This window comes from Callospermophilus lateralis, unplaced genomic scaffold, assembly GCF_048772815.1.
Source record: "Callospermophilus lateralis isolate mCalLat2 unplaced genomic scaffold, mCalLat2.hap1 Scaffold_390, whole genome shotgun sequence".
Lineage (NCBI taxonomy): Eukaryota > Metazoa > Chordata > Mammalia > Rodentia > Sciuridae > Callospermophilus > Callospermophilus lateralis.
The window spans coordinates 47,626-55,000 of NW_027514319.1; positions in this window are offsets into that span (position 1 = coordinate 47,626).

Genomic DNA, 7,375 nt, shown 5'->3' on the forward strand with positions numbered 1-7,375 from the left:
TTTTTTCCTTCCCCTGCCAGCTGTTACCATGGAGCCCAGTTGGTAACTTCCTTACCTTAGAAATATAGCCATCTCTGTGAAGCCCCAACTCAAGGCTAGAGGCCTTGTTCACATATTTTGTGAAAAACTAGAAAGGGGTGTCTAGGTTTTGGAGTGCTGATTTTTCCAGGCAGTGGCCAAGTAGAACAGGGCAACATGAAAAGAGGAAGTTTATCTACACTGAATTCTTTTATAGGGATTCTTTTGTTGAAAGTCCTAAAATCAGCCATGGTGAAGATTTCTGGAGAAGGTCAGTTAAGACTTTTCTGTGGGCCTGGTAGGGTGGGGGAAGAGGTAAAAGTGACTGAGAGCAGCGCTGGTGGATCTGAGAATGAGGAAGGAGAGATGTAAAAGAATAATGGGAAAGAGGTTTGGGATTTTCCTAGCCACGAAAATTTGAGCATTAGAACAGGTAGAGCAGAGGGGAAGATGGGAGTGAGTATCCCAAAAAGCCTGTAAGGGACTTTAAATTCTTAGTAACCTGTTTTCAGTAATGACAAAGCAACTTTAAAAGTCATTTTCACTAGATCTCTGATACGTGTCTGAGGGCTCTTCTCAGCTGGTTTGAGCTTTGGGTTAGCTGATAAGACAACATGATGGGACCCAGTGTGGGCACTGACAGGAGAAGAGAGGAGTGAGTGGGTGGAGGGGTACCTCAGTACCTGCTACCTCAGCAAGGGGGCAACGGTCTGAGAACCGGCGGATATTTGGGTATTGATCTAGTAATTGTAGGGGAGAAATCAAGTTGCTGAGGTGAGAGTGACAGCAGAGAGTCTGGGGCAGAAGAGTGAGGGTTAGGATCTATTGGAGAAGCATAGTTCAGGGTGGGAGCGAAAGAGGGAAAAGACCTCCACATAGGGGAATCTCCTTCCACCTTTTTGAGCACTCTCAGAAGTTAAAAAGTTCATGAAGAATTTGAGGATCTAGAGACCCCTCTGGGGGCCATTGGTTTTGGTTGTTTAATTGGTAATATGGCCAATTCTGTGAACTGAATTTGATTAAGAGTTTAGGTTTGATGTCAGGAGTGAGGGACAACCGGTTAAGGTTAACCAGGAGGCATTTGAGAGGGGAATCAGTGGGGAGGGAAGAAGAGGCTCCCATGATGACTCTTGATAGAAAGAAAAGAGGTGAATGGCCTGGACTGGAACAGATTTTGGTTGAGTTTCCTGCAGGTGTCCCCGATAGGAGAAGTCAACTAAACAGACTCTGAAGAGTTGGGACCGGGAGGTAAATGAGTCTTTGCCCAAGAGCCCAACCAGCAAGAAGGCTGCGAGTCACAGGCCACCTGACATCAGGGCTTTTTCCAGGAGAGGAGAAGGAAAATTTAAAGAAAGTCAGAGAGTGCCTATTCTTCTGTCCCTTATAGCTCATCACCCATGAGATGGGCATCCAGAGAGTCCACCGTAACTGTGAAAGTTGTGGTGGGGTGCGTTCTCCCCTCCAAACTAGGCATCAAGGGCCTTGCTGGATGTTCACAGCCAAAGCCTTTGCATATAGCCATTTGGAGATGGATTCCCAAAGAGGGGGAGGGGGACTCACAGGTTGTTGATCAGAAGGAGTTACCTATTGAAGAGCCGGTGTTGGGTGGAATGTAGCAGCACTCAAAAAGGTGAACAAGTGGGAGAGCTCCCCCCCACCCCGCACCCAGGGGAGAGGGCACTCCTCCCTCGGGGGTGGGAGGCCCCTTGAACCTGGGTTTCGGGATGGGGGGAGTGTTTACAGCAACTTTAGTTATAAATGGTAAAGTTGGAGAGAGATGGAACAGTCATCAACAAAATTATGATATGTGTATCCAGAAGAATTGTGCCCTGAAAAATCAAGTGTGCTCTTGTTGTAACAAGAGAGGAATCTTGGGCTGGGGATGTGGCTCAAGCGGTAGCGCGCTCGCCTGGCGTGCGTGCGGCCCGGCTTCGATCCTCAACACCACATACAAACAAAGATGTTATGTCCACCAAAAACTAAAAAATAAATATTGGAAATTCTCTCTCTCTCTCTCTCTCTCTCTCTCTCTCTCTCTCTCTCCCTCTCTCCCTCTCTCAATCTCTCTTTAAAAAAAAAAAAAGAGAGGAATCTTGCAGATACAGTACTGAGCTGTCCTGGTGACAAGGCAGAATATCCCAGGGGCTGACTTCAATGAGGTCCCATCTTCTCTGGATCAGGAGTGAGAAGATGCTTAGCTAAGTGTAGTGGGGGAGGCTGTAAAAATTACAAGAAAATTTCTGGAAGGAAAGGTAATAGAGGCCTCACCACATTTCAACTGTTAAAAACAGGCAGTTTACATAGGAAACTAAATGATAAAGAACATAACAATTTTGAGCATCCATTCTATACCAATCTAACAATTAAAGAGGCTTTATAATCCCCATTTTATCAAAGGTAGGAGGTACAGAGAAAATACCTGTCCAATATCACTTAGCTGTTAAGTCACCAAACTGGACCTCTACCCTTAGTCAATACAGGAACAGAAAATCTAGGAACAGTGGTCAAGTGTGCTTCAGCACACTTTACAGTGCCACTTAACAGCAGCATCCCCATTAGGGAGCATGGAGGTGAAGAGACAGCCTAACTTGTCACAGCATTGGTTACCTAGATCTGGGCTCTACCTTGTTTTACAAGACCAAGTTGCCATTGAAATGAAGTTTACAGAGGTGTGTCTGGTGTGGAATCACTTTTAACAGTGAAGTGCTTAAGCTGAGAATATAGGATTTGAACCTGGTGTGGTGCTGCTGGTCTGGAGTTCCACCTACTCAGGAGGCAGGGGTCAGGGAGATTTAGAACTATATGATAGCCAGAGATTAAGGGAGAGGCAGGCCCAGGTCCACACAGCAAGCTTAAAGGGGGTCCAACAACACGGTTAACTGCTTAGCTGACAAAAGAGCTGTGGATGAGCATGTTGGTCCAACAGAAAGACTAAGAAGGATGGACGTAGGGGTACCAGTGTTTGATAATAAGAGGAGTTCAGGGGGGTATAGAAAAAGGAGGAAGGCCCAAATCCCCTGAAAACAACCAGTCAATATTTACTGTTGACCCACTTCTTTTGGGAGAAGTCTGATACTTTGTAACCTTTGCTATTACAATAAACAGGGTGCTTGTTTGTTATCTTTGATATTGGATTTCCTGTCCTTGTGTTGACAGAGGCTAAAGCCCCAGCTTGGTGACTTAACATCTGTAATATTGTCCTGTTCTTCAGTTATCTTAGTGGAGAAAATGAACCCCACATTAACAGAGGCAGGAGTATTCTCTGAGCCCTGGAGTTTGGGGTCAGACTAAAGAACACAGCAACCACCATCACCCTCCACCAAAAAAAGGAAAACAGGCTTTGGCTGCCTTTCAAGGGAAATTATAGAGTTAAGGTGCTATTCCAAAATCACAAATAAAAGTCCAGGTCTTTTTGAAGTAAAAGACAAAGGATTTATTCTAACAGAGGCCGAGGAGGCAGAAAGCAGTTCTGCAGTCCACACAACCACTGAGGGTGCCAAGCCACTTAAGAACTGCAAAACAAAACAAAACAAAAAACACAAAGAAGGGGGAAGCAAGAGAGGCATGTATAATCACAAGATACATTTAGTAGAGTGGAAAGAACATCTTGTTCAGCAACTGAAACTTTTTGTTAGTTCTCAGGAAGCAAGCTTTCATTAATTACTTCATAGTTTGAAAATATCATGGTGGGGTTGCAAGTGGATGAGGGTGGAGTTATCAGTTTCTATGCAAGTGGGCTTATGTGGAATAGGGTCCAATTTCACACAGATAAGCCCATAACAACAGGTGGAAGGTCTGGAAAGTGTTTTTATATTGGCTCAGAGACAGGATGAGGGGGTCAAACAAAATAAAGTTACAGTCAGTAACCTCTTACCTGGGCATAGATTGTGTGTTAAGCAAATGCTAACCCAAAATGAAAAGAAGTAAATTATTTTATACCAATGAATTTGAATAATAAAATGTGGTAAACTCATTTAATTTAATACTGTAGTGGGTTGGATGGTTTAGCTTCTAAATTCATTCAAGCTTCATGGTAAGCAATGGGCAGGCGACTGCTTTCGTGGAAAGTCCCCAGACTCTTAACTCCCCACTTGTTTTTCATTAAGTCAGGGTCACTCCAGCCTCACAGGCCAGGTCAGTCAAGACTGACTCATTCCAATTCTTGTTACATTTTCTCTTTCTATGTCATGAAAATAAACCAAAAGATAGAAGACTGGAAATATGTCAACTTATAAAAATAAAATGCATAGAAGCAAAAAGAAGAAAATGAAAATGCCAAGTAGAAATGCTAAAACAAAATAATTGTATTTCCCAGGGCAGCGAGGTGTAATGATATGGCCTAAGTAACTTATCTCTGCATATCTAACTAATCATGTGGGGGCACTTGCTTTTTGCTTCCTGGAACACACCATTTGGTTGTACCATGGACTGAGGCAACACTAACCCTAACCTAATTATAACAAGCTTCTAAAAGCCACACCTTGAAACCATGGTGTATGTAGCGATTCATTAATCATGTGCAGGGATTGTGTCCAGATGGTCTCTGGAACCATGCTGCTGTTTCACCTCTGACCAGGGCTTTGGAACAAGCTGTTCCACACTTTTTTTTCCAGACCAACTTGGCATCCTCCCTTTGAAGCCCAGCTCCAGGTGCCCAGGGCTGTAGACCCAGGCATCAGACTCCTGCCCTGCATTCAGAAGCTACAAAACTGATCTGCAAAATTTAGGCACAAAGAGCCTGTGTCCCGTAGGCTCATAATGGATCCCTCCCAGTGCTTCAATGTGAGCACACTGATGATTACTCGCATATACAGGAAAAACTCATGGTCGGATATCCTAAAATTAAGTCTGGTGGTTTTTCCAGACTTCTCATTTGGCACACAATGAGGACAAGAAGTCTTCAGACTACTGCATAAGCTCAACCTATTTCACTGGCTCTGGACCAAAGGATAAAATGCCAGAAAAGGTTTGGGAGCCACAGGAGACCTAGAAGCAACAGGGGGCCTGGCAGAGGGGCAAAGACTAGACTGGCTGAAGACAGCACTCTGAGCAGGGCAGCAGTGTCAGCATAACCACACGTGGCTTTGTTCCAGCTGCCAGGTGTCCTCTAGTCTGTCTTGGCTACAGGTACCTGTTGTTTTGTGTAGAGACATGCCCCAAGCAACCTGGCAGTAGGAGCTGGGGCCTATGTGCCCATCATGAAGGGCAATGGGAGCAGGGAGGGAATGGTGGAGTCCCCGCCATTCCCTCTCTTCCCTGGACTTAAGAAGCCTTCCCAGTGGTGAGGCCCCTGTGGGCGGGTGTGGGGGTGAGCCAAGGAATGCCTGGTGGCTCTGGCGAGCGGGGAGGGCGCTTCAGAGTCGGTTGGGCCCGGGGTGGGGTAGGCGGAGAGACTGGGTGGTAGCGGAGAGTAGGGCAACAAAAGGCAGGGGAGGATATGCGAGGCCTGGGGCAGCACGGGGGGGGGGGGGGGGGGGGGCGGATGCAGCGTGGTGCACATGCGATGGCACAGACACTCTATAAAGAGGCGAACCCAGAATGCCTGCGGAGACGCGTGGGTGCATCCAAAGTTTGCTGCTTGTGCCCTGCCGAGACACACCTGGGACAGCTGAGGAGTGTGGTGGTAGAGCGGCGCCAGGCAGTGCGCCCAAGACCAGAGGCCTGAGGACCCTCCTCACTCTGGTGAGTGCCGGCTCATTTGCATAAGTCTTCAGATTCCGCTGGAGGCAGGCCAATCCGCCGGGTCCTTCGCTAATGACCATGTGTTATTCACCAACCTAATTGCTCAGCCCTGTGCAAGGCCACACTTCACGCCCAGCCGCCCTGCGCACACGATGCACCCTCCCCGCTGGCCTCCCCGCTGATGCTGCTGCCCTGCGAGGGGGACAAGCTCTCTAGCAGCATGTCTCTGCGCAAGCAGGCCAAGCCTCAACACATCAAGTCGTAGGAGGAGCTGCCGCTGCCAGACAGGGCTCTAGAGCACGGTGAGGGCCAGGGTCCTAGGGTGGTTGGGGGATCCAGGACGTCCTCTGGGCTGGGAAGCATGGAACGCGGGAGCGGCTGCGTGCGTCTCAGAATGGGAGAAAATTCTCCCGTTCCGTGAGCAAGAGTCTGAGCTGCTCCAGGTCTTTGTGCCAAGTGGGCCGAGGAGATCTAGTCCCCCATGGGAAGGGCCAAGTAACTTGGCTTGATTCCTCGGAGTTGGTGACTTGCGCGCTGACGGCCTTGCCACCTGGCCAACTTGCAGAGAGCTGGTAACCATGCAACTGGAGACGCTGGGCGGGCATGGGAGGGGTCAGTCTCACTGCCTAGGCACTGAGCGCCCCCCCACCCCGCCACAAGTCTCTATGCACAGGAGTATGGAGCAGGCCTCCTTGGTCACAGTGCCTCCAAAATACTTCAGGACCCTGGCCTCATTCAGGGCAGACCCCAGGCAGGAGATCACATCTGGGCTGACCTACTGTTGGACTTGGGCTGGAGAGGCCGCCGCCAGGCCAGCTTTGTTCGGAGCTGAGCGCCTGGGTGCCCCAGTGGTAAGGGCCCAGGGATGGCCCAGGCCCATGCGACCTCTTTGATCCCAAGCTGAGCTCCCAGTAGCGTCAACAGGCCTCCTTTGGTGACCTTTGGCCGTGAAACTCATGTCCCAGCGCGTTGACAAATGCAATGAAGGGGTTCAGAAGCAAGGAAAAAATATTGAAGGGAGTTTGAGAGTTTATCCCACATGGTGCAAAGTTTGACAAAGCAAGCATAAAGGATAAAGTGAGAAAACATCCAAAACAGGACATGGAAGAAGTGGATTAAATAAAACTTAAGACTTCAAGGTATTTTTATTGTTGTGGAGGTGAGAGAGCTGTATTTGCATCCAAGTCAGCTGAGATGGGAACAGGTCATATGCTAATAAGAAACACTTGCATATGTTTGGTAGAATAAGGACAAAATATCTTTTTGTCATGGAAATGGATTTTTTGTTTTGTTTACTTATTCACATAGAATTTCTCACACTTGCTTTGTATTGCCCTCAATGACTACAAGATTAAATGAATGGATTTTTTCTTTCTGCCAATGAGAAAGACAGTCTTTCCTTCAAAAGAACTACATTGCATCCGTGTGAGGAATTTTAAAGCTTTATTATTATGGCTCCTGAATGGCTTGAAATCGACTTTCACAGTGCTGAAAAATGCAACAATGTAAATACTTCTCAGCTATGTACGATCATTGTCAAAATGTGCAATGTCTCCTTTTATTAAAGCATATTTTAATTTATAGACTAAAACCTCTTGTATTTAACAATTATCAGGCAAAGAAATGCTGTTCATTTTTAATTTCACTTCAGAAATGTGAGCATGGTGAACTTAAT